The 25,351-nt window shown below is 50.6% G+C and overlaps 35 non-coding genes across 35 annotated transcripts; 17 read left to right on the top strand and 18 right to left on the bottom strand.

Moving 5' to 3' along the window:
• Positions 1 to 540: 540 nt before the first annotated feature.
• On the bottom strand, positions 541 to 613 carry TRNAR-CCU (transfer RNA arginine (anticodon CCU)). Its single transcript has one exon. It is a non-coding gene; the product is annotated as a tRNA-Arg (tRNA).
• Positions 614 to 1,307: 694 nt separating this feature from the next.
• TRNAA-AGC (transfer RNA alanine (anticodon AGC)) lies at positions 1,308 to 1,380 on the top strand. Its single transcript has one exon. It is a non-coding gene; the product is annotated as a tRNA-Ala (tRNA).
• A 600-nt stretch (positions 1,381 to 1,980) lies between these two features.
• Positions 1,981 to 2,053, bottom strand: TRNAR-CCU (transfer RNA arginine (anticodon CCU)). Its single transcript has one exon. It is a non-coding gene; the product is annotated as a tRNA-Arg (tRNA).
• A 694-nt stretch (positions 2,054 to 2,747) lies between these two features.
• On the top strand, positions 2,748 to 2,820 carry TRNAA-AGC (transfer RNA alanine (anticodon AGC)). The gene has a single exon. It is a non-coding gene; the product is annotated as a tRNA-Ala (tRNA).
• Positions 2,821 to 3,420: 600 nt separating this feature from the next.
• TRNAR-CCU (transfer RNA arginine (anticodon CCU)) lies at positions 3,421 to 3,493 on the bottom strand. The gene has a single exon. It is a non-coding gene; the product is annotated as a tRNA-Arg (tRNA).
• A 694-nt stretch (positions 3,494 to 4,187) lies between these two features.
• On the top strand, positions 4,188 to 4,260 carry TRNAA-AGC (transfer RNA alanine (anticodon AGC)). The gene has a single exon. It is a non-coding gene; the product is annotated as a tRNA-Ala (tRNA).
• Positions 4,261 to 4,860: 600 nt separating this feature from the next.
• Positions 4,861 to 4,933, bottom strand: TRNAR-CCU (transfer RNA arginine (anticodon CCU)). Its single transcript has one exon. It is a non-coding gene; the product is annotated as a tRNA-Arg (tRNA).
• Positions 4,934 to 5,627: 694 nt separating this feature from the next.
• On the top strand, positions 5,628 to 5,700 carry TRNAA-AGC (transfer RNA alanine (anticodon AGC)). The gene has a single exon. It is a non-coding gene; the product is annotated as a tRNA-Ala (tRNA).
• Positions 5,701 to 6,300: 600 nt separating this feature from the next.
• On the bottom strand, positions 6,301 to 6,373 carry TRNAR-CCU (transfer RNA arginine (anticodon CCU)). The gene has a single exon. It is a non-coding gene; the product is annotated as a tRNA-Arg (tRNA).
• Positions 6,374 to 7,067: 694 nt separating this feature from the next.
• Positions 7,068 to 7,140, top strand: TRNAA-AGC (transfer RNA alanine (anticodon AGC)). The gene has a single exon. It is a non-coding gene; the product is annotated as a tRNA-Ala (tRNA).
• A 600-nt stretch (positions 7,141 to 7,740) lies between these two features.
• Positions 7,741 to 7,813, bottom strand: TRNAR-CCU (transfer RNA arginine (anticodon CCU)). Its single transcript has one exon. It is a non-coding gene; the product is annotated as a tRNA-Arg (tRNA).
• Positions 7,814 to 8,507: 694 nt separating this feature from the next.
• Positions 8,508 to 8,580, top strand: TRNAA-AGC (transfer RNA alanine (anticodon AGC)). Its single transcript has one exon. It is a non-coding gene; the product is annotated as a tRNA-Ala (tRNA).
• A 600-nt stretch (positions 8,581 to 9,180) lies between these two features.
• On the bottom strand, positions 9,181 to 9,253 carry TRNAR-CCU (transfer RNA arginine (anticodon CCU)). The gene has a single exon. It is a non-coding gene; the product is annotated as a tRNA-Arg (tRNA).
• A 694-nt stretch (positions 9,254 to 9,947) lies between these two features.
• TRNAA-AGC (transfer RNA alanine (anticodon AGC)) lies at positions 9,948 to 10,020 on the top strand. The gene has a single exon. It is a non-coding gene; the product is annotated as a tRNA-Ala (tRNA).
• A 600-nt stretch (positions 10,021 to 10,620) lies between these two features.
• TRNAR-CCU (transfer RNA arginine (anticodon CCU)) lies at positions 10,621 to 10,693 on the bottom strand. Its single transcript has one exon. It is a non-coding gene; the product is annotated as a tRNA-Arg (tRNA).
• A 694-nt stretch (positions 10,694 to 11,387) lies between these two features.
• Positions 11,388 to 11,460, top strand: TRNAA-AGC (transfer RNA alanine (anticodon AGC)). The gene has a single exon. It is a non-coding gene; the product is annotated as a tRNA-Ala (tRNA).
• Positions 11,461 to 12,060: 600 nt separating this feature from the next.
• TRNAR-CCU (transfer RNA arginine (anticodon CCU)) lies at positions 12,061 to 12,133 on the bottom strand. The gene has a single exon. It is a non-coding gene; the product is annotated as a tRNA-Arg (tRNA).
• Positions 12,134 to 12,827: 694 nt separating this feature from the next.
• TRNAA-AGC (transfer RNA alanine (anticodon AGC)) lies at positions 12,828 to 12,900 on the top strand. Its single transcript has one exon. It is a non-coding gene; the product is annotated as a tRNA-Ala (tRNA).
• Positions 12,901 to 13,500: 600 nt separating this feature from the next.
• TRNAR-CCU (transfer RNA arginine (anticodon CCU)) lies at positions 13,501 to 13,573 on the bottom strand. Its single transcript has one exon. It is a non-coding gene; the product is annotated as a tRNA-Arg (tRNA).
• A 694-nt stretch (positions 13,574 to 14,267) lies between these two features.
• On the top strand, positions 14,268 to 14,340 carry TRNAA-AGC (transfer RNA alanine (anticodon AGC)). The gene has a single exon. It is a non-coding gene; the product is annotated as a tRNA-Ala (tRNA).
• Positions 14,341 to 14,940: 600 nt separating this feature from the next.
• TRNAR-CCU (transfer RNA arginine (anticodon CCU)) lies at positions 14,941 to 15,013 on the bottom strand. Its single transcript has one exon. It is a non-coding gene; the product is annotated as a tRNA-Arg (tRNA).
• Positions 15,014 to 15,707: 694 nt separating this feature from the next.
• TRNAA-AGC (transfer RNA alanine (anticodon AGC)) lies at positions 15,708 to 15,780 on the top strand. Its single transcript has one exon. It is a non-coding gene; the product is annotated as a tRNA-Ala (tRNA).
• Positions 15,781 to 16,380: 600 nt separating this feature from the next.
• Positions 16,381 to 16,453, bottom strand: TRNAR-CCU (transfer RNA arginine (anticodon CCU)). The gene has a single exon. It is a non-coding gene; the product is annotated as a tRNA-Arg (tRNA).
• Positions 16,454 to 17,147: 694 nt separating this feature from the next.
• Positions 17,148 to 17,220, top strand: TRNAA-AGC (transfer RNA alanine (anticodon AGC)). The gene has a single exon. It is a non-coding gene; the product is annotated as a tRNA-Ala (tRNA).
• Positions 17,221 to 17,820: 600 nt separating this feature from the next.
• Positions 17,821 to 17,893, bottom strand: TRNAR-CCU (transfer RNA arginine (anticodon CCU)). Its single transcript has one exon. It is a non-coding gene; the product is annotated as a tRNA-Arg (tRNA).
• A 694-nt stretch (positions 17,894 to 18,587) lies between these two features.
• TRNAA-AGC (transfer RNA alanine (anticodon AGC)) lies at positions 18,588 to 18,660 on the top strand. The gene has a single exon. It is a non-coding gene; the product is annotated as a tRNA-Ala (tRNA).
• Positions 18,661 to 19,260: 600 nt separating this feature from the next.
• On the bottom strand, positions 19,261 to 19,333 carry TRNAR-CCU (transfer RNA arginine (anticodon CCU)). Its single transcript has one exon. It is a non-coding gene; the product is annotated as a tRNA-Arg (tRNA).
• Positions 19,334 to 20,027: 694 nt separating this feature from the next.
• On the top strand, positions 20,028 to 20,100 carry TRNAA-AGC (transfer RNA alanine (anticodon AGC)). Its single transcript has one exon. It is a non-coding gene; the product is annotated as a tRNA-Ala (tRNA).
• A 600-nt stretch (positions 20,101 to 20,700) lies between these two features.
• Positions 20,701 to 20,773, bottom strand: TRNAR-CCU (transfer RNA arginine (anticodon CCU)). Its single transcript has one exon. It is a non-coding gene; the product is annotated as a tRNA-Arg (tRNA).
• A 694-nt stretch (positions 20,774 to 21,467) lies between these two features.
• On the top strand, positions 21,468 to 21,540 carry TRNAA-AGC (transfer RNA alanine (anticodon AGC)). The gene has a single exon. It is a non-coding gene; the product is annotated as a tRNA-Ala (tRNA).
• A 600-nt stretch (positions 21,541 to 22,140) lies between these two features.
• TRNAR-CCU (transfer RNA arginine (anticodon CCU)) lies at positions 22,141 to 22,213 on the bottom strand. Its single transcript has one exon. It is a non-coding gene; the product is annotated as a tRNA-Arg (tRNA).
• A 694-nt stretch (positions 22,214 to 22,907) lies between these two features.
• On the top strand, positions 22,908 to 22,980 carry TRNAA-AGC (transfer RNA alanine (anticodon AGC)). Its single transcript has one exon. It is a non-coding gene; the product is annotated as a tRNA-Ala (tRNA).
• Positions 22,981 to 23,580: 600 nt separating this feature from the next.
• Positions 23,581 to 23,653, bottom strand: TRNAR-CCU (transfer RNA arginine (anticodon CCU)). Its single transcript has one exon. It is a non-coding gene; the product is annotated as a tRNA-Arg (tRNA).
• Positions 23,654 to 24,347: 694 nt separating this feature from the next.
• Positions 24,348 to 24,420, top strand: TRNAA-AGC (transfer RNA alanine (anticodon AGC)). The gene has a single exon. It is a non-coding gene; the product is annotated as a tRNA-Ala (tRNA).
• A 600-nt stretch (positions 24,421 to 25,020) lies between these two features.
• On the bottom strand, positions 25,021 to 25,093 carry TRNAR-CCU (transfer RNA arginine (anticodon CCU)). Its single transcript has one exon. It is a non-coding gene; the product is annotated as a tRNA-Arg (tRNA).
• Positions 25,094 to 25,351: the final 258 nt, after the last annotated feature.

The following is a 25,351-nucleotide window of genomic DNA, read 5'->3' as shown; positions in this document are numbered from 1 at the left end:
AAGTCATGTGCTCGCTTCTGTTTTTTTTACTATCATCCTAAAAGTCTTCCGTCCACTTTCTGCTATCCCAAAGAGTCACCCGCGCGAGGGCCGGCAACAGGCGTGATACTGTGCAACAGGCGCATTGCATGGCATTGGTGACATATTCAGGAAATTCCACTTTGATGCCACCCAGGGCTGTTAACCTTTTATTTCATTTCAATACGATGCTTCGAATAATTGGTTCAAAGTGCGCAGCCTTTGCTCTTTTATTTCGTTTTCATCGGAGCAGGTCGGAGCTGGCAGAAGAGTGAGCCCTGTCTGCAGGAGCTCTGATTCCAGAAAGCATATTTTCCCTGTCTTTCTTACCACTCATCTGTGTCTCTTCGCTGACATGAGGCGTTGCTACACTCTGCAGTCTCCCGGCATTTAAAGTCTGCTACCAGCAGAGCACGTTCTGGACTTCACAGCGCCCAGCAAAGTACTAGCCTGCGCCCACCCCCTACTACCTCAAAAACCTTTTGCATGCTTTGGCAGAAGTGTGAACAAAATGCCACGAACCACCCCAGATGGGACTCGAACCCACAATCCCTGGCTTAGGAGGCCAGTGCCTTATCCATTAGGCCACTGGGGCAACTCGACAGAGAAGGGGAAAGTTCTTTCTTTTCCTCTTCTCTCACTGGAGTCACGGGTACTGGCCCACTGAAAAGGGCAAGTTGGCTCACGTCCAAAGCTGCAGTGTCCCAGCACACGCGGGCAAGAGGCACCTGCTTGCACTCGGCTGGACACTTCCGCTTTATGGGACACACGATGGAAAGTGGACTCAATTCCCAGACCTAACTCTTACCTGTTTGGTATTCTGACGCTCGATTGTAAAATATGGCCAGCTGGTAAAAATGACAAAGGGCACTCCAGCGCTGGTCCTTTGGCTGCAGGCGGCGTGTCAGCGGCCTAAAACAGCAAGAAATAGCGAGAGAAATAAAGTGAGAAGCAAGCACCTTTTCAATTGGGCTCTCGGGTCTATGGGACTGGCGTGCAGCCTCTTGATCACAAGCGCAGGTCCAGCGTGAAAGGGCGTGGGAGTGGAGTCACTCTGCTATTAATACCTGGTTGGCCAATCCTCGTTGCAATGGATGGCCATCTGCAGCTTTACTTGTAGCTCCACTGAAGGTATTTTGTTTTGGGCAAAGGGGTGAGATTGTGATTTCCTCTGCGGCAGATGAAGAGAAAGGGCTTTATGCACTACAGGTCCCTGGACAGCCAAGCAAGTGTGAGCCGGAGACTGTGCTTCAGCTCTGAAGCAGTGTATCGAGAGCCTTCGAGGAGGAGGGGAATTAGCTCAGATGGTAGAGCGCTCGCTTAGCATGCGAGAGGTAGCGGGATCGATGCCCGCATTCTCCAGCAAGACGCTTTTTCTTCATTTTCACTATTTTATTCAAAACTCGCCAATCGTCGCAAATAAAGTCATGTGCTCGCTTCTGTTTTTTTTACTATCATCCTAAAAGTCTTCCGTCCACTTTCTGCTATCCCAAAGAGTCATCCGCGCGAGGGCCGGCAACAGGCGTGATACTGTGCAACAGGCGCATTGCATGGCATTGGTGACATATTCAGGAAATTCCACTTTGATGCCACCCAGGGCTGTTAACCTTTTATTTCATTTCAATACGATGCTTCGAATAATTGGTTCAAAGTGCGCAGCCTTTGCTCTTTTATTTCGTTTTCATCGGAGCAGGTCGGAGCTGGCAGAAGAGTGAGCCCTGTCTGCAGGAGCTCTGATTCCAGAAAGCATATTTTCCCTGTCTTTCTTACCACTCATCTGTGTCTCTTCGCTGACATGAGGCGTTGCTACACTCTGCAGTCTCCCGGCATTTAAAGTCTGCTACCAGCAGAGCACGTTCTGGACTTCACAGCGCCCAGCAAAGTACTAGCCTGCGCCCACCCCCTACTACCGCAAAAACCTTTTGCATGCTTTGGCAGAAGTGTGAACAAAATGCCACGAACCACCCCAGATGGGACTCGAACCCACAATCCCTGGCTTAGGAGGCCAGTGCCTTATCCATTAGGCCACTGGGGCCACTCGACAGAGAAGGGGAAAGTTCTTTCTTTTCCTCTTCTCTCACTGGAGTCACGGGTACTGGCCCACTGAAAAGGGCAAGTTGGCTCACGTCCAAAGCTGCAGTGTCCCAGCACACGCGGGCAAAAGGCACCTGCTTGCACTCGGCTGGACACTTCCGCTTTATGGGACACACGATGGAAAGTGGACTCAATTCCCAGACCTAACTCTTACCTGTTTGGTATTCTGACGCTCGATTGTAAAATATGGCCAGCTGGTAAAAATGACAAAGGGCACTCCAGCGCTGGTCCTTTGGCTGCAGGCGGCGTGTCAGCGGCCTAAAACAGCAAGAAATAGCGAGAGAAATAAAGTGAGAAGCAAGCACCTTTTCAATTGGGCTCTCGGGTCTATGGGACTGGCGTGCAGCCTCTTGATCACAAGCGCAGGTCCAGCGTGAAAGGGCGTGGCAGTGGAGTCACTCTGCTATTAATACCTGGTTGGCCAATCCTCGTTGCAATGGATGGCCATCTGCAGCTTTACTTGTAGCTCCACTGAAGGTATTTTGTTTTGGGCAAAGGGGTGAGATTGTGATTTCCTCTGCCGCAGATGAAGAGAAAGGGCTTTATGCACTACAGGTCCCTGGACAGCCAAGCAAGTGTGAGCCGGAGATTGTGCTTCAGCTCTGAAGCAGTGTATCGAGAGCCTTCGAGGAGGAGGGGAATTAGCTCAGATGGTAGAGCGCTCGCTTAGCATGTGAGAGGTAGCGGGATCGATGCCCGCATTCTCCAGCAAGACGCTTTTTCTTCATTTTCACTATTTTATTCAAAACTCGCCAATCGTCGCAAATAAAGTCATGTGCTCGCTTCTGTTTTTTTTACTATCATCCTAAAAGTCTTCCGTCCACTTTCTGCTATCCCAAAGAGTCACCCGCGCGAGGGCCGGCAACAGGCGTGATACTGTGCAACAGGCGCATTGCATGGCATTGGTGACATATTCAGGAAATTCCACTTTGATGCCACCCAGGGCTGTTAACCTTTTATTTCATTTCAATACGATGCTTCGAATAATTGGTTCAAAGTGCGCAGCCTTTGCTCTTTTATTTCGTTTTCATCGGAGCAGGTCGGAGCTGGCAGAAGAGTGAGCCCTGTCTGCAGGAGCTCTGATTCCAGAAAGCATATTTTCCCTGTCTTTCTTACCACTCATCTGTGTCTCTTCGCTGACATGAGGCGTTGCTACACTCTGCAGTCTCCCGGCATTTAAAGTCTGCTACCAGCAGAGCACGTTCTGGACTTCACAGCGCCCAGCAAAGTACTAGCCTGCGCCCACCCCCTACTACCGCAAAAACCTTTTGCATGCTTTGGCAGAAGTGTGAACAAAATGCCACGAACCACCCCAGATGGGACTCGAACCCACAATCCCTGGCTTAGGAGGCCAGTGCCTTATCCATTAGGCCACTGGGGCCACTCGACAGAGAAGGGGAAAGTTCTTTCTTTTCCTCTTCTCTCACTGGAGTCACGGGTACTGGCCCACTGAAAAGGGCAAGTTGGCTCACGTCCAAAGCTGCAGTGTCCCAGCACACGCGGGCAAAAGGCACCTGCTTGCACTCGGCTGGACACTTCCGCTTTATGGGACACACGATGGAAAGTGGACTCAATTCCCAGACCTAACTCTTACCTGTTTGGTATTCTGACGCTCGATTGTAAAATATGGCCAGCTGGTAAAAATGACAAAGGGCACTCCAGCGCTGGTCCTTTGGCTGCAGGCGGCGTGTCAGCGGCCTAAAACAGCAAGAAATAGCGAGAGAAATAAAGTGAGAAGCAAGCACCTTTTCAATTGGGCTCTCGGGTCTATGGGACTGGCGTGCAGCCTCTTGATCACAAGCGCAGGTCCAGCGTGATAGGGCGTGGCAGTGGAGTCACTCTGCTATTAATACCTGGTTGGCCAATCCTCGTTGCAATGGATGGCCATCTGCAGCTTTACTTGTAGCTCCACTGAAGGTATTTTGTTTTGGGCAAAGGGGTGAGATTGTGATTTCCTCTGCGGCAGATGAAGAGAAAGGGCTTTATGCACTACAGGTCCCTGGACAGCCAAGCAAGTGTGAGCCGGAGACTGTGCTTCAGCTCTGAAGCAGTGTATCGAGAGCCTTCGAGGAGGAGGGGAATTAGCTCAGATGGTAGAGCGCTCGCTTAGCATGCGAGAGGTAGCGGGATCGATGCCCGCATTCTCCAGCAAGACGCTTTTACTTCATTTTCACTATTTTATTCAAAACTCGCCAATCGTCGCAAATAAAGTCATGTGCTCGCTTCTGTTTTTTTTACTATCATCCTAAAAGTCTTCCGTCCACTTTCTGCTATCCCAAAGAGTCATCCGCGCGAGGGCCGGCAACAGGCGTGATACTGTGCAACAGGCGCATTGCATGGCATTGGTGACATATTCAGGAAATTCCACTTTGATGCCACCCAGGGCTGTTAACCTTTTATTTCATTTCAATACGATGCTTCGAATAATTGGTTCAAAGTGCGCAGCCTTTGCTCTTTTATTTCGTTTTCATCGGAGCAGGTCGGAGCTGGCAGAAGAGTGAGCCCTGTCTGCAGGAGCTCTGATTCCAGAAAGCATATTTTCCCTGTCTTTCTTACCACTCATCTGTGTCTCTTCGCTGACATGAGGCGTTGCTACACTCTGCAGTCTCCCGGCATTTAAAGTCTGCTACCAGCAGAGCACGTTCTGGACTTCACAGCGCCCAGCAAAGTACTAGCCTGCGCCCACCCCCTACTACCGCAAAAACCTTTTGCATGCTTTGGCAGAAGTGTGAACAAAATGCCACGAACCACCCCAGATGGGACTCGAACCCACAATCCCTGGCTTAGGAGGCCAGTGCCTTATCCATTAGGCCACTGGGGCCACTCGACAGAGAAGGGGAAAGTTCTTTCTTTTCCTCTTCTCTCACTGGAGTCACGGGTACTGGCCCACTGAAAAGGGCAAGTTGGCTCACGTCCAAAGCTGCAGTGTCCCAGCACACGCGGGCAAAAGGCACCTGCTTGCACTCGGCTGGACACTTCCGCTTTATGGGACACACGATGGAAAGTGGACTCAATTCCCAGACCTAACTCTTACCTGTTTGGTATTCTGACGCTCGATTGTAAAATATGGCCAGCTGGTAAAAATGACAAAGGGCACTCCAGCGCTGGTCCTTTGGCTGCAGGCGGCGTGTCAGCGGCCTAAAACAGCAAGAAATAGCGAGAGAAATAAAGTGAGAAGCAAGCACCTTTTCAATTGGGCTCTCGGGTCTATGGGACTGGCGTGCAGCCTCTTGATCACAAGCGCAGGTCCAGCGTGAAAGGGCGTGGCAGTGGAGTCACTCTGCTATTAATACCTGGTTGGCCAATCCTCGTTGCAATGGATGGCCATCTGCAGCTTTACTTGTAGCTCCACTGAAGGTATTTTGTTTTGGGCAAAGGGGTGAGATTGTGATTTCCTCTGCCGCAGATGAAGAGAAAGGGCTTTATGCACTACAGGTCCCTGGACAGCCAAGCAAGTGTGAGCCGGAGATTGTGCTTCAGCTCTGAAGCAGTGTATCGAGAGCCTTCGAGGAGGAGGGGAATTAGCTCAGATGGTAGAGCGCTCGCTTAGCATGTGAGAGGTAGCGGGATCGATGCCCGCATTCTCCAGCAAGACGCTTTTTCTTCATTTTCACTATTTTATTCAAAACTCGCCAATCGTCGCAAATAAAGTCATGTGCTCGCTTCTGTTTTTTTTACTATCATCCTAAAAGTCTTCCGTCCACTTTCTGCTATCCCAAAGAGTCACCCGCGCGAGGGCCGGCAACAGGCGTGATACTGTGCAACAGGCGCATTGCATGGCATTGGTGACATATTCAGGAAATTCCACTTTGATGCCACCCAGGGCTGTTAACCTTTTATTTCATTTCAATACGATGCTTCGAATAATTGGTTCAAAGTGCGCAGCCTTTGCTCTTTTATTTCGTTTTCATCGGAGCAGGTCGGAGCTGGCAGAAGAGTGAGCCCTGTCTGCAGGAGCTCTGATTCCAGAAAGCATATTTTCCCTGTCTTTCTTACCACTCATCTGTGTCTCTTCGCTGACATGAGGCGTTGCTACACTCTGCAGTCTCCCGGCATTTAAAGTCTGCTACCAGCAGAGCACGTTCTGGACTTCACAGCGCCCAGCAAAGTACTAGCCTGCGCCCACCCCCTACTACCGCAAAAACCTTTTGCATGCTTTGGCAGAAGTGTGAACAAAATGCCACGAACCACCCCAGATGGGACTCGAACCCACAATCCCTGGCTTAGGAGGCCAGTGCCTTATCCATTAGGCCACTGGGGCCACTCGACAGAGAAGGGGAAAGTTCTTTCTTTTCCTCTTCTCTCACTGGAGTCACGGGTACTGGCCCACTGAAAAGGGCAAGTTGGCTCACGTCCAAAGCTGCAGTGTCCCAGCACACGCGGGCAAAAGGCACCTGCTTGCACTCGGCTGGACACTTCCGCTTTATGGGACACACGATGGAAAGTGGACTCAATTCCCAGACCTAACTCTTACCTGTTTGGTATTCTGACGCTCGATTGTAAAATATGGCCAGCTGGTAAAAATGACAAAGGGCACTCCAGCGCTGGTCCTTTGGCTGCAGGCGGCGTGTCAGCGGCCTAAAACAGCAAGAAATAGCGAGAGAAATAAAGTGAGAAGCAAGCACCTTTTCAATTGGGCTCTCGGGTCTATGGGACTGGCGTGCAGCCTCTTGATCACAAGCGCAGGTCCAGCGTGAAAGGGCGTGGCAGTGGAGTCACTCTGCTATTAATACCTGGTTGGCCAATCCTCGTTGCAATGGATGGCCATCTGCAGCTTTACTTGTAGCTCCACTGAAGGTATTTTGTTTTGGGCAAAGGGGTGAGATTGTGATTTCCTCTGCCGCAGATGAAGAGAAAGGGCTTTATGCACTACAGGTCCCTGGACAGCCAAGCAAGTGTGAGCCGGAGATTGTGCTTCAGCTCTGAAGCAGTGTATCGAGAGCCTTCGAGGAGGAGGGGAATTAGCTCAGATGGTAGAGCGCTCGCTTAGCATGCGAGAGGTAGCGGGATCGATGCCCGCATTCTCCAGCAAGACGCTTTTTCTTCATTTTCACTATTTTATTCAAAACTCGCCAATCGTCGCAAATAAAGTCATGTGCTCGCTTCTGTTTTTTTTACTATCATCCTAAAAGTCTTCCGTCCACTTTCTGCTATCCCAAAGAGTCATCCGCGCGAGGGCCGGCAACAGGCGTGATACTGTGCAACAGGCGCATTGCATGGCATTGGTGACATATTCAGGAAATTCCACTTTGATGCCACCCAGGGCTGTTAACCTTTTATTTCATTTCAATACGATGCTTCGAATAATTGGTTCAAAGTGCGCAGCCTTTGCTCTTTTATTTCGTTTTCATCGGAGCAGGTCGGAGCTGGCAGAAGAGTGAGCCCTGTCTGCAGGAGCTCTGATTCCAGAAAGCATATTTTCCCTGTCTTTCTTACCACTCATCTGTGTCTCTTCGCTGACATGAGGCGTTGCTACACTCTGCAGTCTCCCGGCATTTAAAGTCTGCTACCAGCAGAGCACGTTCTGGACTTCACAGCGCCCAGCAAAGTACTAGCCTGCGCCCACCCCCTACTACCGCAAAAACCTTTTGCATGCTTTGGCAGAAGTGTGAACAAAATGCCACGAACCACCCCAGATGGGACTCGAACCCACAATCCCTGGCTTAGGAGGCCAGTGCCTTATCCATTAGGCCACTGGGGCCACTCGACAGAGAAGGGGAAAGTTCTTTCTTTTCCTCTTCTCTCACTGGAGTCACGGGTACTGGCCCACTGAAAAGGGCAAGTTGGCTCACGTCCAAAGCTGCAGTGTCCCAGCACACGCGGGCAAAAGGCACCTGCTTGCACTCGGCTGGACACTTCCGCTTTATGGGACACACGATGGAAAGTGGACTCAATTCCCAGACCTAACTCTTACCTGTTTGGTATTCTGACGCTCGATTGTAAAATATGGCCAGCTGGTAAAAATGACAAAGGGCACTCCAGCGCTGGTCCTTTGGCTGCAGGCGGCGTGTCAGCGGCCTAAAACAGCAAGAAATAGCGAGAGAAATAAAGTGAGAAGCAAGCACCTTTTCAATTGGGCTCTCGGGTCTATGGGACTGGCGTGCAGCCTCTTGATCACAAGCGCAGGTCCAGCGTGAAAGGGCGTGGCAGTGGAGTCACTCTGCTATTAATACCTGGTTGGCCAATCCTCGTTGCAATGGATGGCCATCTGCAGCTTTACTTGTAGCTCCACTGAAGGTATTTTGTTTTGGGCAAAGGGGTGAGATTGTGATTTCCTCTGCCGCAGATGAAGAGAAAGGGCTTTATGCACTACAGGTCCCTGGACAGCCAAGCAAGTGTGAGCCGGAGATTGTGCTTCAGCTCTGAAGCAGTGTATCGAGAGCCTTCGAGGAGGAGGGGAATTAGCTCAGATGGTAGAGCGCTCGCTTAGCATGCGAGAGGTAGCGGGATCGATGCCCGCATTCTCCAGCAAGACGCTTTTTCTTCATTTTCACTATTTTATTCAAAACTCGCCAATCGTCGCAAATAAAGTCATGTGCTCGCTTCTGTTTTTTTTACTATCATCCTAAAAGTCTTCCGTCCACTTTCTGCTATCCCAAAGAGTCATCCGCGCGAGGGCCGGCAACAGGCGTGATACTGTGCAACAGGCGCATTGCATGGCATTGGTGACATATTCAGGAAATTCCACTTTGATGCCACCCAGGGCTGTTAACCTTTTATTTCATTTCAATACGATGCTTCGAATAATTGGTTCAAAGTGCGCAGCCTTTGCTCTTTTATTTCGTTTTCATCGGAGCAGGTCGGAGCTGGCAGAAGAGTGAGCCCTGTCTGCAGGAGCTCTGATTCCAGAAAGCATATTTTCCCTGTCTTTCTTACCACTCATCTGTGTCTCTTCGCTGACATGAGGCGTTGCTACACTCTGCAGTCTCCCGGCATTTAAAGTCTGCTACCAGCAGAGCACGTTCTGGACTTCACAGCGCCCAGCAAAGTACTAGCCTGCGCCCACCCCCTACTACCGCAAAAACCTTTTGCATGCTTTGGCAGAAGTGTGAACAAAATGCCACGAACCACCCCAGATGGGACTCGAACCCACAATCCCTGGCTTAGGAGGCCAGTGCCTTATCCATTAGGCCACTGGGGCCACTCGACAGAGAAGGGGAAAGTTCTTTCTTTTCCTCTTCTCTCACTGGAGTCACGGGTACTGGCCCACTGAAAAGGGCAAGTTGGCTCACGTCCAAAGCTGCAGTGTCCCAGCACACGCGGGCAAAAGGCACCTGCTTGCACTCGGCTGGACACTTCCGCTTTATGGGACACACGATGGAAAGTGGACTCAATTCCCAGACCTAACTCTTACCTGTTTGGTATTCTGACGCTCGATTGTAAAATATGGCCAGCTGGTAAAAATGACAAAGGGCACTCCAGCGCTGGTCCTTTGGCTGCAGGCGGCGTGTCAGCGGCCTAAAACAGCAAGAAATAGCGAGAGAAATAAAGTGAGAAGCAAGCACCTTTTCAATTGGGCTCTCGGGTCTATGGGACTGGCGTGCAGCCTCTTGATCACAAGCGCAGGTCCAGCGTGAAAGGGCGTGGCAGTGGAGTCACTCTGCTATTAATACCTGGTTGGCCAATCCTCGTTGCAATGGATGGCCATCTGCAGCTTTACTTGTAGCTCCACTGAAGGTATTTTGTTTTGGGCAAAGGGGTGAGATTGTGATTTCCTCTGCCGCAGATGAAGAGAAAGGGCTTTATGCACTACAGGTCCCTGGACAGCCAAGCAAGTGTGAGCCGGAGATTGTGCTTCAGCTCTGAAGCAGTGTATCGAGAGCCTTCGAGGAGGAGGGGAATTAGCTCAGATGGTAGAGCGCTCGCTTAGCATGCGAGAGGTAGCGGGATCGATGCCCGCATTCTCCAGCAAGACGCTTTTTCTTCATTTTCACTATTTTATTCAAAACTCGCCAATCGTCGCAAATAAAGTCATGTGCTCGCTTCTGTTTTTTTTACTATCATCCTAAAAGTCTTCCGTCCACTTTCTGCTATCCCAAAGAGTCACCCGCGCGAGGGCCGGCAACAGGCGTGATACTGTGCAACAGGCGCATTGCATGGCATTGGTGACATATTCAGGAAATTCCACTTTGATGCCACCCAGGGCTGTTAACCTTTTATTTCATTTCAATACGATGCTTCGAATAATTGGTTCAAAGTGCGCAGCCTTTGCTCTTTTATTTCGTTTTCATCGGAGCAGGTCGGAGCTGGCAGAAGAGTGAGCCCTGTCTGCAGGAGCTCTGATTCCAGAAAGCATATTTTCCCTGTCTTTCTTACCACTCATCTGTGTCTCTTCGCTGACATGAGGCGTTGCTACACTCTGCAGTCTCCCGGCATTTAAAGTCTGCTACCAGCAGAGCACGTTCTGGACTTCACAGCGCCCAGCAAAGTACTAGCCTGCGCCCACCCCCTACTACCTCAAAAACCTTTTGCATGCTTTGGCAGAAGTGTGAACAAAATGCCACGAACCACCCCAGATGGGACTCGAACCCACAATCCCTGGCTTAGGAGGCCAGTGCCTTATCCATTAGGCCACTGGGGCAACTCGACAGAGAAGGGGAAAGTTCTTTCTTTTCCTCTTCTCTCACTGGAGTCACGGGTACTGGCCCACTGAAAAGGGCAAGTTGGCTCACGTCCAAAGCTGCAGTGTCCCAGCACACGCGGGCAAGAGGCACCTGCTTGCACTCGGCTGGACACTTCCGCTTTATGGGACACACGATGGAAAGTGGACTCAATTCCCAGACCTAACTCTTACCTGTTTGGTATTCTGACGCTCGATTGTAAAATATGGCCAGCTGGTAAAAATGACAAAGGGCACTCCAGCGCTGGTCCTTTGGCTGCAGGCGGCGTGTCAGCGGCCTAAAACAGCAAGAAATAGCGAGAGAAATAAAGTGAGAAGCAAGCACCTTTTCAATTGGGCTCTCGGGTCTATGGGACTGGCGTGCAGCCTCTTGATCACAAGCGCAGGTCCAGCGTGAAAGGGCGTGGGAGTGGAGTCACTCTGCTATTAATACCTGGTTGGCCAATCCTCGTTGCAATGGATGGCCATCTGCAGCTTTACTTGTAGCTCCACTGAAGGTATTTTGTTTTGGGCAAAGGGGTGAGATTGTGATTTCCTCTGCGGCAGATGAAGAGAAAGGGCTTTATGCACTACAGGTCCCTGGACAGCCAAGCAAGTGTGAGCCGGAGACTGTGCTTCAGCTCTGAAGCAGTGTATCGAGAGCCTTCGAGGAGGAGGGGAATTAGCTCAGATGGTAGAGCGCTCGCTTAGCATGCGAGAGGTAGCGGGATCGATGCCCGCATTCTCCAGCAAGACGCTTTTTCTTCATTTTCACTATTTTATTCAAAACTCGCCAATCGTCGCAAATAAAGTCATGTGCTCGCTTCTGTTTTTTTTACTATCATCCTAAAAGTCTTCCGTCCACTTTCTGCTATCCCAAAGAGTCATCCGCGCGAGGGCCGGCAACAGGCGTGATACTGTGCAACAGGCGCATTGCATGGCATTGGTGACATATTCAGGAAATTCCACTTTGATGCCACCCAGGGCTGTTAACCTTTTATTTCATTTCAATACGATGCTTCGAATAATTGGTTCAAAGTGCGCAGCCTTTGCTCTTTTATTTCGTTTTCATCGGAGCAGGTCGGAGCTGGCAGAAGAGTGAGCCCTGTCTGCAGGAGCTCTGATTCCAGAAAGCATATTTTCCCTGTCTTTCTTACCACTCATCTGTGTCTCTTCGCTGACATGAGGCGTTGCTACACTCTGCAGTCTCCCGGCATTTAAAGTCTGCTACCAGCAGAGCACGTTCTGGACTTCACAGCGCCCAGCAAAGTACTAGCCTGCGCCCACCCCCTACTACCGCAAAAACCTTTTGCATGCTTTGGCAGAAGTGTGAACAAAATGCCACGAACCACCCCAGATGGGACTCGAACCCACAATCCCTGGCTTAGGAGGCCAGTGCCTTATCCATTAGGCCACTGGGGCCACTCGACAGAGAAGGGGAAAGTTCTTTCTTTTCCTCTTCTCTCACTGGAGTCACGGGTACTGGCCCACTGAAAAGGGCAAGTTGGCTCACGTCCAAAGCTGCAGTGTCCCAGCACACGCGGGCAAAAGGCACCTGCTTGCACTCGGCTGGACACTTCCGCTTTATGGGACACACGATGGAAAGTGGACTCAATTCCCAGACCTAACTCTTACCTGTTTGGTATTCTGACGCTCGATTGTAAAATATGGCCAGCTGGTAAAAATGACAAAGGGCACTCCAGCGCTGGTCCTTTGGCTGCAGGCGGCGTGTCAGCGGCCTAAAACAGCAAGAAATAGCGAGAGAAATAAAGTGAGAAGCAAGCACCTTTTCAATTGGGCTCTCGGGTCTATGGGACTGGCGTGCAGCCTCTTGATCACAAGCGCAGGTCCAGCGTGAAAGGGCGTGGCAGTGGAGTCACTCTGCTATTAATACCTGGTTGGCCAATCCTCGTTGCAATGGATGGCCATCTGCAGCTTTACTTGTAGCTCCACTGAAGGTATTTTGTTTTGGGCAAAGGGGTGAGATTGTGATTTCCTCTGCCGCAGATGAAGAGAAAGGGCTTTATGCACTACAGGTCCCTGGACAGCCAAGCAAGTGTGAGCCGGAGATTGTGCTTCAGCTCTGAAGCAGTGTATCGAGAGCCTTCGAGGAGGAGGGGAATTAGCTCAGATGGTAGAGCGCTCGCTTAGCATGTGAGAGGTAGCGGGATCGATGCCCGCATTCTCCAGCAAGACGCTTTTTCTTCATTTTCACTATTTTATTCAAAACTCGCCAATCGTCGCAAATAAAGTCATGTGCTCGCTTCTGTTTTTTTTACTATCATCCTAAAAGTCTTCCGTCCACTTTCTGCTATCCCAAAGAGTCACCCGCGCGAGGGCCGGCAACAGGCGTGATACTGTGCAACAGGCGCATTGCATGGCATTGGTGACATATTCAGGAAATTCCACTTTGATGCCACCCAGGGCTGTTAACCTTTTATTTCATTTCAATACGATGCTTCGAATAATTGGTTCAAAGTGCGCAGCCTTTGCTCTTTTATTTCGTTTTCATCGGAGCAGGTCGGAGCTGGCAGAAGAGTGAGCCCTGTCTGCAGGAGCTCTGATTCCAGAAAGCATATTTTCCCTGTCTTTCTTACCACTCATCTGTGTCTCTTCGCTGACATGAGGCGTTGCTACACTCTGCAGTCTCCCGGCATTTAAAGTCTGCTACCAGCAGAGCACGTTCTGGACTTCACAGCGCCCAGCAAAGTACTAGCCTGCGCCCACCCCCTACTACCGCAAAAACCTTTTGCATGCTTTGGCAGAAGTGTGAACAAAATGCCACGAACCACCCCAGATGGGACTCGAACCCACAATCCCTGGCTTAGGAGGCCAGTGCCTTATCCATTAGGCCACTGGGGCCACTCGACAGAGAAGGGGAAAGTTCTTTCTTTTCCTCTTCTCTCACTGGAGTCACGGGTACTGGCCCACTGAAAAGGGCAAGTTGGCTCACGTCCAAAGCTGCAGTGTCCCAGCACACGCGGGCAAAAGGCACCTGCTTGCACTCGGCTGGACACTTCCGCTTTATGGGACACACGATGGAAAGTGGACTCAATTCCCAGACCTAACTCTTACCTGTTTGGTATTCTGACGCTCGATTGTAAAATATGGCCAGCTGGTAAAAATGACAAAGGGCACTCCAGCGCTGGTCCTTTGGCTGCAGGCGGCGTGTCAGCGGCCTAAAACAGCAAGAAATAGCGAGAGAAATAAAGTGAGAAGCAAGCACCTTTTCAATTGGGCTCTCGGGTCTATGGGACTGGCGTGCAGCCTCTTGATCACAAGCGCAGGTCCAGCGTGATAGGGCGTGGCAGTGGAGTCACTCTGCTATTAATACCTGGTTGGCCAATCCTCGTTGCAATGGATGGCCATCTGCAGCTTTACTTGTAGCTCCACTGAAGGTATTTTGTTTTGGGCAAAGGGGTGAGATTGTGATTTCCTCTGCGGCAGATGAAGAGAAAGGGCTTTATGCACTACAGGTCCCTGGACAGCCAAGCAAGTGTGAGCCGGAGACTGTGCTTCAGCTCTGAAGCAGTGTATCGAGAGCCTTCGAGGAGGAGGGGAATTAGCTCAGATGGTAGAGCGCTCGCTTAGCATGCGAGAGGTAGCGGGATCGATGCCCGCATTCTCCAGCAAGACGCTTTTACTTCATTTTCACTATTTTATTCAAAACTCGCCAATCGTCGCAAATAAAGTCATGTGCTCGCTTCTGTTTTTTTTACTATCATCCTAAAAGTCTTCCGTCCACTTTCTGCTATCCCAAAGAGTCATCCGCGCGAGGGCCGGCAACAGGCGTGATACTGTGCAACAGGCGCATTGCATGGCATTGGTGACATATTCAGGAAATTCCACTTTGATGCCACCCAGGGCTGTTAACCTTTTATTTCATTTCAATACGATGCTTCGAATAATTGGTTCAAAGTGCGCAGCCTTTGCTCTTTTATTTCGTTTTCATCGGAGCAGGTCGGAGCTGGCAGAAGAGTGAGCCCTGTCTGCAGGAGCTCTGATTCCAGAAAGCATATTTTCCCTGTCTTTCTTACCACTCATCTGTGTCTCTTCGCTGACATGAGGCGTTGCTACACTCTGCAGTCTCCCGGCATTTAAAGTCTGCTACCAGCAGAGCACGTTCTGGACTTCACAGCGCCCAGCAAAGTACTAGCCTGCGCCCACCCCCTACTACCGCAAAAACCTTTTGCATGCTTTGGCAGAAGTGTGAACAAAATGCCACGAACCACCCCAGATGGGACTCGAACCCACAATCCCTGGCTTAGGAGGCCAGTGCCTTATCCATTAGGCCACTGGGGCCACTCGACAGAGAAGGGGAAAGTTCTTTCTTTTCCTCTTCTCTCACTGGAGTCACGGGTACTGGCCCACTGAAAAGGGCAAGTTGGCTCACGTCCAAAGCTGCAGTGTCCCAGCACACGCGGGCAAAAGGCACCTGCTTGCACTCGGCTGGACACTTCCGCTTTATGGGACACACGATGGAAAGTGGACTCAATTCCCAGACCTAACTCTTACCTGTTTGGTATTCTGACGCTCGATTGTAAAATATGGCCAGCTGGTAAAAATGACAAAGGGCACTCCAGCGCTGGTCCTTTGGCTGCAGGCGGCGTGTCAGCGGCCTAAAACAGCAAGAAATAGCGAGAGAAATAAAGTGAGAAGCAAGCACCTTTTCAATTGGGCTCTCGGGTCTATGGGACTGGCGTGCAGCCTCTTGATCACAAGCGCAGGTCCAGCGTGAAAGGGCGTGGCAGTGGAGTCACTCTGCTATTAATACCTGGTTGGCCAATCCTCGTTGCAATGGATGGCCATCTGCAGCTTTACTTGTAGCTCCACTGAAGGTATTTTGTTTTGGGCAAAGGGGTGAGATTGTGATTTCCTCTGCCGCAGATGAAGAGAAAGGGCTTTATGCACTACAGGTCCCTGGACAGCCAAGCAAGTGTGAGCCGGAGATTGTGCTTCAGCTCTGAAGCAGTGTATCGAGAGCCTTCGAGGAGGAGGGGAATTAGCTCAGATGGTAGAGCGCTCGCTTAGCATGTGAGAGGTAGCGGGATCGATGCCCGCATTCTCCAGCAAGACGCTTTTTCTTCATTTTCACTATTTTATTCAAAACTCGCCAATCGTCGCAAATAAAGTCATGTGCTCGCTTCTGTTTTTTTTACTATCATCCTAAAAGTCTTCCGTCCACTTTCTGCTATCCCAAAGAGTCACCCGCGCGAGGGCCGGCAACAGGCGTGATACTGTGCAACAGGCGCATTGCATGGCATTGGTGACATATTCAGGAAATTCCACTTTGATGCCACCCAGGGCTGTTAACCTTTTATTTCATTTCAATACGATGCTTCGAATAATTGGTTCAAAGTGCGCAGCCTTTGCTCTTTTATTTCGTTTTCATCGGAGCAGGTCGGAGCTGGCAGAAGAGTGAGCCCTGTCTGCAGGAGCTCTGATTCCAGAAAGCATATTTTCCCTGTCTTTCTTACCACTCATCTGTGTCTCTTCGCTGACATGAGGCGTTGCTACACTCTGCAGTCTCCCGGCATTTAAAGTCTGCTACCAGCAGAGCACGTTCTGGACTTCACAGCGCCCAGCAAAGTACTAGCCTGCGCCCACCCCCTACTACCGCAAAAACCTTTTGCATGCTTTGGCAGAAGTGTGAACAAAATGCCACGAACCACCCCAGATGGGACTCGAACCCACAATCCCTGGCTTAGGAGGCCAGTGCCTTATCCATTAGGCCACTGGGGCCACTCGACAGAGAAGGGGAAAGTTCTTTCTTTTCCTCTTCTCTCACTGGAGTCACAGGTACTGGCCCACTGAAAAGGGCAAGTTGGCTCACGTCCAAAGCTGCAGTGTCCCAGCACACGCGGGCAAAAGGCACCTGCTTGCACTCGGCTGGACACTTCCGCTTTATGGGACACACGATGGAAAGTGGACTCAATTCCCAGACCTAACTCTTACCTGTTTGGTATTCTGACGCTCGATTGTAAAATATGGCCAGCTGGTAAAAATGACAAAGGGCACTCCAGCGCTGGTCCTTTGGCTGCAGGCGGCGTGTCAGCGGCCTAAAACAGCAAGAAATAGCGAGAGAAATAAAGTGAGAAGCAAGCACCTTTTCAATTGGGCTCTCGGGTCTATGGGACTGGCGTGCAGCCTCTTGATCACAAGCGCAGGTCCAGCGTGAAAGGGCGTGGCAGTGGAGTCACTCTGCTATTAATACCTGGTTGGCCAATCCTCGTTGCAATGGATGGCCATCTGCAGCTTTACTTGTAGCTCCACTGAAGGTATTTTGTTTTGGGCAAAGGGGTGAGATTGTGATTTCCTCTGCCGCAGATGAAGAGAAAGGGCTTTATGCACTACAGGTCCCTGGACAGCCAAGCAAGTGTGAGCCGGAGATTGTGCTTCAGCTCTGAAGCAGTGTATCGAGAGCCTTCGAGGAGGAGGGGAATTAGCTCAGATGGTAGAGCGCTCGCTTAGCATGCGAGAGGTAGCGGGATCGATGCCCGCATTCTCCAGCAAGACGCTTTTTCTTCATTTTCACTATTTTATTCAAAACTCGCCAATCGTCGCAAATAAAGTCATGTGCTCGCTTCTGTTTTTTTTACTATCATCCTAAAAGTCTTCCGTCCACTTTCTGCTATCCCAAAGAGTCACCCGCGCGAGGGCCGGCAACAGGCGTGATACTGTGCAACAGGCGCATTGCATGGCATTGGTGACATATTCAGGAAATTCCACTTTGATGCCACCCAGGGCTGTTAACCTTTTATTTCATTTCAATACGATGCTTCGAATAATTGGTTCAAAGTGCGCAGCCTTTGCTCTTTTATTTCGTTTTCATCGGAGCAGGTCGGAGCTGGCAGAAGAGTGAGCCCTGTCTGCAGGAGCTCTGATTCCAGAAAGCATATTTTCCCTGTCTTTCTTACCACTCATCTGTGTCTCTTCGCTGACATGAGGCGTTGCTACACTCTGCAGTCTCCCGGCATTTAAAGTCTGCTACCAGCAGAGCACGTTCTGGACTTCACAGCGCCCAGCAAAGTACTAGCCTGCGCCCACCCCCTACTACCTCAAAAACCTTTTGCATGCTTTGGCAGAAGTGTGAACAAAATGCCACGAACCACCCCAGATGGGACTCGAACCCACAATCCCTGGCTTAGGAGGCCAGTGCCTTATCCATTAGGCCACTGGGGCAACTCGACAGAGAAGGGGAAAGTTATTTCTTTTCCTCTTCTCTCACTGGAGTCACGGGTACTGGCCCACTGAAAAGGGCAAGTTGGCTCACGTCCAAAGCTGCAGTGTCCCAGCACACGCGGGCAAGAGGCACCTGCTTGCACTCGGCTGGACACTTCCGCTTTATGGGACACACGATGGAAAGTGGACTCAATTCCCAGACCTAACTCTTACCTGTTTGGTATTCTGACGCTCGATTGTAAAATATGGCCAGCTGGTAAAAATGACAAAGGGCACTCCAGCGCTGGTCCTTTGGCTGCAGGCGGCGTGTCAGCGGCCTAAAACAGCAAGAAATAGCGAGAGAAATAAAGTGAGAAGCAAGCACCTTTTCAATTGGGCTCTCGGGTCTATGGGACTGGCGTGCAGCCTCTTGATCACAAGCGCAGGTCCAGCGTGAAAGGGCGTGGGAGTGGAGTCACTCTGCTATTAATACCTGGTTGGCCAATCCTCGTTGCAATGGATGGCCATCTGCAGCTTTACTTGTAGCTCCACTGAAGGTATTTTGTTTTGGGCAAAGGGGTGAGATTGTGATTTCCTCTGCGGCAGATGAAGAGAAAGGGCTTTATGCACTACAGGTCCCTGGACAGCCAAGCAAGTGTGAGCCGGAGACTGTGCTTCAGCTCTGAAGCAGTGTATCGAGAGCCTTCGAGGAGGAGGGGAATTAGCTCAGATGGTAGAGCGCTCGCTTAGCATGCGAGAGGTAGCGGGATCGATGCCCGCATTCTCCAGCAAGGCGCTTTTTCTTCATTTTCACTATTTTATTCAAAACTCGCCAATCGTCGCAAATAAAGTCATGTGCTCGCTTCTGTTTTTTTTACTATCATCCTAAAAGTCTTCCGTCCACTTTCTGCTATCCCAAAGAGTCATCCGCGCGAGGGCCGGCAACAGGCGTGATACTGTGCAACAGGCGCATTGCATGGCATTGGTGACATATTCAGGAAATTCCACTTTGATGCCACCCAGGGCTGTTAACCTTTTATTTCATTTCAATACGATGCTTCGAATAATTGGTTCAAAGTGCGCAGCCTTTGCTCTTTTATTTCGTTTTCATCGGAGCAGGTCGGAGCTGGCAGAAGAGTGAGCCCTGTCTGCAGGAGCTCTGATTCCAGAAAGCATATTTTCCCTGTCTTTCTTACCACTCATCTGTGTCTCTTCGCTGACATGAGGCGTTGCTACACTCTGCAGTCTCCCGGCATTTAAAGTCTGCTACCAGCAGAGCACGTTCTGGACTTCACAGCGCCCAGCAAAGTACTAGCCTGCGCCCACCCCCTACTACCGCAAAAACCTTTTGCATGCTTTGGCAGAAGTGTGAACAAAATGCCACGAACCACCCCAGATGGGACTCGAACCCACAATCCCTGGCTTAGGAGGCCAGTGCCTTATCCATTAGGCCACTGGGGCCACTCGACAGAGAAGGGGAAAGTTCTTTCTTTTCCTCTTCTCTCACTGGAGTCACGGGTACTGGCCCACTGAAAAGGGCAAGTTGGCTCACGTCCAAAGCTGCAGTGTCCCAGCACACGCGGGCAAAAGGCACCTGCTTGCACTCGGCTGGACACTTCCGCTTTATGGGACACACGATGGAAAGTGGACTCAATTCCCAGACCTAACTCTTACCTGTTTGGTATTCTGACGCTCGATTGTAAAATATGGCCAGCTGGTAAAAATGACAAAGGGCACTCCAGCGCTGGTCCTTTGGCTGCAGGCGGCGTGTCAGCGGCCTAAAACAGCAAGAAATAGCGAGAGAAATAAAGTGAGAAGCAAGCACCTTTTCAATTGGGCTCTCGGGTCTATGGGACTGGCGTGCAGCCTCTTGATCACAAGCGCAGGTCCAGCGTGAAAGGGCGTGGCAGTGGAGTCACTCTGCTATTAATACCTGGTTGGCCAATCCTCGTTGCAATGGATGGCCATCTGCAGCTTTACTTGTAGCTCCACTGAAGGTATTTTGTTTTGGGCAAAGGGGTGAGATTGTGATTTCCTCTGCCGCAGATGAAGAGAAAGGGCTTTATGCACTACAGGTCCCTGGACAGCCAAGCAAGTGTGAGCCGGAGATTGTGCTTCAGCTCTGAAGCAGTGTATCGAGAGCCTTCGAGGAGGAGGGGAATTAGCTCAGATGGTAGAGCGCTCGCTTAGCATGCGAGAGGTAGCGGGATCGATGCCCGCATTCTCCAGCAAGACGCTTTTTCTTCATTTTCACTATTTTATTCAAAACTCGCCAATCGTCGCAAATAAAGTCATGTGCTCGCTTCTGTTTTTTTTACTATCATCCTAAAAGTCTTCCGTCCACTTTCTGCTATCCCAAAGAGTCATCCGCGCGAGGGCCGGCAACAGGCGTGATACTGTGCAACAGGCGCATTGCATGGCATTGGTGACATATTCAGGAAATTCCACTTTGATGCCACCCAGGGCTGTTAACCTTTTATTTCATTTCAATACGATGCTTCGAATAATTGGTTCAAAGTGCGCAGCCTTTGCTCTTTTATTTCGTTTTCATCGGAGCAGGTCGGAGCTGGCAGAAGAGTGAGCCCTGTCTGCAGGAGCTCTGATTCCAGAAAGCATATTTTCCCTGTCTTTCTTACCACTCATCTGTGTCTCTTCGCTGACATGAGGCGTTGCTACACTCTGCAGTCTCCCGGCATTTAAAGTCTGCTACCAGCAGAGCACGTTCTGGACTTCACAGCGCCCAGCAAAGTACTAGCCTGCGCCCACCCCCTACTACCGCAAAAACCTTTTGCATGCTTTGGCAGAAGTGTGAACAAAATGCCACGAACCACCCCAGATGGGACTCGAACCCACAATCCCTGGCTTAGGAGGCCAGTGCCTTATCCATTAGGCCACTGGGGCCACTCGACAGAGAAGGGGAAAGTTCTTTCTTTTCCTCTTCTCTCACTGGAGTCACGGGTACTGGCCCACTGAAAAGGGCAAGTTGGCTCACGTCCAAAGCTGCAGTGTCCCAGCACACGCGGGCAAAAGGCACCTGCTTGCACTCGGCTGGACACTTCCGCTTTATGGGACACACGATGGAAAGTGGACTCAATTCCCAGACCTAACTCTTACCTGTTTGGTATTCTGACGCTCGATTGTAAAATATGGCCAGCTGGTAAAAATGACAAAGGGCACTCCAGCGCTGGTCCTTTGGCTGCAGGCGGCGTGTCAGCGGCCTAAAACAGCAAGAAATAGCGAGAGAAATAAAGTGAGAAGCAAGCACCTTTTCAATTGGGCTCTCGGGTCTATGGGACTGGCGTGCAGCCTCTTGATCACAAGCGCAGGTCCAGCGTGAAAGGGCGTGGCAGTGGAGTCACTCTGCTATTAATACCTGGTTGGCCAATCCTCGTTGCAATGGATGGCCATCTGCAGCTTTACTTGTAGCTCCACTGAAGGTATTTTGTTTTGGGCAAAGGGGTGAGATTGTGATTTCCTCTGCCGCAGATGAAGAGAAAGGGCTTTATGCACTACAGGTCCCTGGACAGCCAAGCAAGTGTGAGCCGGAGATTGTGCTTCAGCTCTGAAGCAGTGTATCGAGAGCCTTCGAGGAGGAGGGGAATTAGCTCAGATGGTAGAGCGCTCGCTTAGCATGCGAGAGGTAGCGGGATCGATGCCCGCATTCTCCAGCAAGACGCTTTTTCTTCATTTTCACTATTTTATTCAAAACTCGCCAATCGTCGCAAATAAAGTCATGTGCTCGCTTCTGTTTTTTTTACTATCATCCTAAAAGTCTTCCGTCCACTTTCTGCTATCCCAAAGAGTCACCCGCGCGAGGGCCGGCAACAGGCGTGATACTGTGCAACAGGCGCATTGCATGGCATTGGTGACATATTCAGGAAATTCCACTTTGATGCCACCCAGGGCTGTTAACCTTTTATTTCATTTCAATACGATGCTTCGAATAATTGGTTCAAAGTGCGCAGCCTTTGCTCTTTTATTTCGTTTTCATCGGAGCAGGTCGGAGCTGGCAGAAGAGTGAGCCCTGTCTGCAGGAGCTCTGATTCCAGAAAGCATATTTTCCCTGTCTTTCTTACCACTCATCTGTGTCTCTTCGCTGACATGAGGCGTTGCTACACTCTGCAGTCTCCCGGCATTTAAAGTCTGCTACCAGCAGAGCACGTTCTGGACTTCACAGCGCCCAGCAAAGTACTAGCCTGCGCCCACCCCCTACTACCTCAAAAACCTTTTGCATGCTTTGGCAGAAGTGTGAACAAAATGCCACGAACCACCCCAGATGGGACTCGAACCCACAATCCCTGGCTTAGGAGGCCAGTGCCTTATCCATTAGGCCACTGGGGCAACTCGACAGAGAAGGGGAAAGTTCTTTCTTTTCCTCTTCTCTCACTGGAGTCACGGGTACTGGCCCACTGAAAAGGGCAAGTTGGCTCACGTCCAAAGCTGCAGTGTCCCAGCACACGCGGGCAAGAGGCACCTGCTTGCACTCGGCTGGACACTTCCGCTTTATGGGACACACGATGGAAAGTGGACTCAATTCCCAGACCTAACTCTTACCTGTTTGGTATTCTGACGCTCGATTGTAAAATATGGCCAGCTGGTAAAAATGACAAAGGGCACTCCAGCGCTGGTCCTTTGGCTGCAGGCGGCGTGTCAGCGGCCTAAAACAGCAAGAAATAGCGAGAGAAATAAAGTGAGAAGCAAGCACCTTTTCAATTGGGCTCTCGGGTCTATGGGACTGGCGTGCAGCCTCTTGATCACAAGCGCAGGTCCAGCGTGAAAGGGCGTGGGAGTGGAGTCACTCTGCTATTAATACCTGGTTGGCCAATCCTCGTTGCAATGGATGGCCATCTGCAGCTTTACTTGTAGCTCCACTGAAGGTATTTTGTTTTGGGCAAAGGGGTGAGATTGTGATTTCCTCTGCGGCAGATGAAGAGAAAGGGCTTTATGCACTACAGGTCCCTGGACAGCCAAGCAAGTGTGAGCCGGAGACTGTGCTTCAGCTCTGAAGCAGTGTATCGAGAGCCTTCGAGGAGGAGGGGAATTAGCTCAGATGGTAGAGCGCTCGCTTAGCATGCGAGAGGTAGCGGGATCGATGCCCGCATTCTCCAGCAAGACGCTTTTTCTTCATTTTCACTATTTTATTCAAAACTCGCCAATCGTCGCAAATAAAGTCATGTGCTCGCTTCTGTTTTTTTTACTATCATCCTAAAAGTCTTCCGTCCACTTTCTGCTATCCCAAAGAGTCATCCGCGCGAGGGCCGGCAACAGGCGTGATACTGTGCAACAGGCGCATTGCATGGCATTGGTGACATATTCAGGAAATTCCACTTTGATGCCACCCAGGGCTGTTAACCTTTTATTTCATTTCAATACGATGCTTCGAATAATTGGTTCAAAGTGCGCAGCCTTTGCTCTTTTATTTCGTTTTCATCGGAGCAGGTCGGAGCTGGCAGAAGAGTGAGCCCTGTCTGCAGGAGCTCTGATTCCAGAAAGCATATTTTCCCTGTCTTTCTTACCACTCATCTGTGTCTCTTCGCTGACATGAGGCGTTGCTACACTCTGCAGTCTCCCGGCATTTAAAGTCTGCTACCAGCAGAGCACGTTCTGGACTTCACAGCGCCCAGCAAAGTACTAGCCTGCGCCCACCCCCTACTACCGCAAAAACCTTTTGCATGCTTTGGCAGAAGTGTGAACAAAATGCCACGAACCACCCCAGATGGGACTCGAACCCACAATCCCTGGCTTAGGAGGCCAGTGCCTTATCCATTAGGCCACTGGGGCCACTCGACAGAGAAGGGGAAAGTTCTTTCTTTTCCTCTTCTCTCACTGGAGTCACGGGTACTGGCCCACTGAAAAGGGCAAGTTGGCTCACGTCCAAAGCTGCAGTGTCCCAGCACACGCGGGCAAAAGGCACCTGCTTGCACTCGGCTGGACACTTCCGCTTTATGGGACACACGATGGAAAGTGGACTCAATTCCCAGACCTAACTCTTACCTGTTTGGTATTCTGACGCTCGATTGTAAAATATGGCCAGCTGGTAAAAATGACAAAGGGCACTCCAGCGCTGGTCCTTTGGCTGCAGGCGGCGTGTCAGCGGCCTAAAACAGCAAGAAATAGCGAGAGAAATAAAGTGAGAAGCAAGCACCTTTTCAATTGGGCTCTCGGGTCTATGGGACTGGCGTGCAGCCTCTTGATCACAAGCGCAGGTCCAGCGTGAAAGGGCGTGGCAGTGGAGTCACTCTGCTATTAATACCTGGTTGGCCAATCCTCGTTGCAATGGATGGCCATCTGCAGCTTTACTTGTAGCTCCACTGAAGGTATTTTGTTTTGGGCAAAGGGGTGAGATTGTGATTTCCTCTGCCGCAGATGAAGAGAAAGGGCTTTATGCACTACAGGTCCCTGGACAGCCAAGCAAGTGTGAGCCGGAGATTGTGCTTCAGCTCTGAAGCAGTGTATCGAGAGCCTTCGAGGAGGAGGGGAATTAGCTCAGATGGTAGAGCGCTCGCTTAGCATGTGAGAGGTAGCGGGATCGATGCCCGCATTCTCCAGCAAGACGCTTTTTCTTCATTTTCACTATTTTATTCAAAACTCGCCAATCGTCGCAAATAAAGTCATGTGCTCGCTTCTGTTTTTTTTACTATCATCCTAAAAGTCTTCCGTCCACTTTCTGCTATCCCAAAGAGTCACCCGCGCGAGGGCCGGCAACAGGCGTGATACTGTGCAACAGGCGCATTGCATGGCATTGGTGACATATTCAGGAAATTCCACTTTGATGCCACCCAGGGCTGTTAACCTTTTATTTCATTTCAATACGATGCTTCGAATAATTGGTTCAAAGTGCGCAGCCTTTGCTCTTTTATTTCGTTTTCATCGGAGCAGGTCGGAGCTGGCAGAAGAGTGAGCCCTGTCTGCAGGAGCTCTGATTCCAGAAAGCATATTTTCCCTGTCTTTCTTACCACTCATCTGTGTCTCTTCGCTGACATGAGGCGTTGCTACACTCTGCAGTCTCCCGGCATTTAAAGTCTGCTACCAGCAGAGCACGTTCTGGACTTCACAGCGCCCAGCAAAGTACTAGCCTGCGCCCACCCCCTACTACCGCAAAAACCTTTTGCATGCTTTGGCAGAAGTGTGAACAAAATGCCACGAACCACCCCAGATGGGACTCGAACCCACAATCCCTGGCTTAGGAGGCCAGTGCCTTATCCATTAGGCCACTGGGGCCACTCGACAGAGAAGGGGAAAGTTCTTTCTTTTCCTCTTCTCTCACTGGAGTCACGGGTACTGGCCCACTGAAAAGGGCAAGTTGGCTCACGTCCAAAGCTGCAGTGTCCCAGCACACGCGGGCAAAAGGCACCTGCTTGCACTCGGCTGGACACTTCCGCTTTATGGGACACACGATGGAAAGTGGACTCAATTCCCAGACCTAACTCTTACCTGTTTGGTATTCTGACGCTCGATTGTAAAATATGGCCAGCTGGT

Source organism: Ambystoma mexicanum, chromosome 5q (genome assembly GCF_040938575.1).
Source record: "Ambystoma mexicanum isolate Mex_15411 chromosome 5q, UKY_AmexF1_1, whole genome shotgun sequence".
Taxonomy (NCBI): Eukaryota; Metazoa; Chordata; class Amphibia; order Caudata; family Ambystomatidae; genus Ambystoma; species Ambystoma mexicanum.
The sequence above is the reverse complement of the archived record's forward strand: the minus strand, read 5'-3'. Positions and strand labels throughout refer to the sequence as shown.